This window comes from Cherax quadricarinatus, chromosome 53, assembly GCF_038502225.1.
Source record: "Cherax quadricarinatus isolate ZL_2023a chromosome 53, ASM3850222v1, whole genome shotgun sequence".
NCBI classification, from domain to species: domain Eukaryota; kingdom Metazoa; phylum Arthropoda; class Malacostraca; order Decapoda; family Parastacidae; genus Cherax; species Cherax quadricarinatus.
The window spans coordinates 7,590,002-7,590,967 of NC_091344.1; positions in this window are offsets into that span (position 1 = coordinate 7,590,002).

Genomic DNA, 966 nt, shown 5'->3' on the forward strand with positions numbered 1-966 from the left:
GTTTCTAGATGGGTGGTGATCTTGCTTCTTAGGACCCTTTCAAAGATTTTTATGATATGGGATGTTAGTGCTATCGGTCTGTAGTTCTTTGCTGTTGCTTTACTGCCCCCTTTGTGGAGTGGGGCTATGTCTGTTGTTTTTAGTAACTGTGGGACGACCCCCGAGTCCATGCTCCCTCTCCATAGGATGGTAAAGGCTCGTGATAGGGGCTTCTTGCAGTTCTTGATGAACACGGAGTTCCATGAGTCTGGCCCTGGGGCAGAGTGCATGGGCATGTCATTTATCGCCTGTTCGAAGTCATTTGGCGTCAGGATAACATCAGATAGGCTTGTGTTAACGAAATTCTGTGGCTCTCTCATAAAAAATTCATTTAGATCTTCGACTCTCAGTCTGGTTAGCGGCTTGCTAAAAAGTGAGTCATATTGGGACTTGAGTAGCTCACTCATTTCCTTGCTGTCATCTGTGTAGGACCCATCTTGTTTAAGTAGGGGCCCAATACTGGACGTTGTTCTCGACTTTGATTTGGCATAGGAGAAGAAATACTTTGGGTTTCTTTCGATTTCATTTATGGCTTTTAGTTCTTCCCGCGATTCCTGAGTCCTATAAGATTCCTTTAGCTTAAGTTCGATGCTTGCTATTTCTCTGACCAGTGTCTCCCTATGCATTTCAGATATATTGACCTCTTTTAGCCGCTCTGTTATTCTTTTCCGTCGCCTGTAAAGGGAGCGCCTGTCTCTTTCTATTTTACATCTACTCCTCCTTTTTCTTAGAGGAATAAGCCTTGTGCATACATCGAGTGCCACCAAGTTAATCTGTTCTAGGCATAAGTTGGGGTCTGTGTTGCTTAGTATATCTTCCCAGCTTATATCGGTTAGGACTTGGTTTACTTGGTCCCACTTTATGTTTTTGTTATTGAAGTTGAATTTGGTGAATGAGAGAGTCACAGCAAGTACGTTCGTCGAGGAT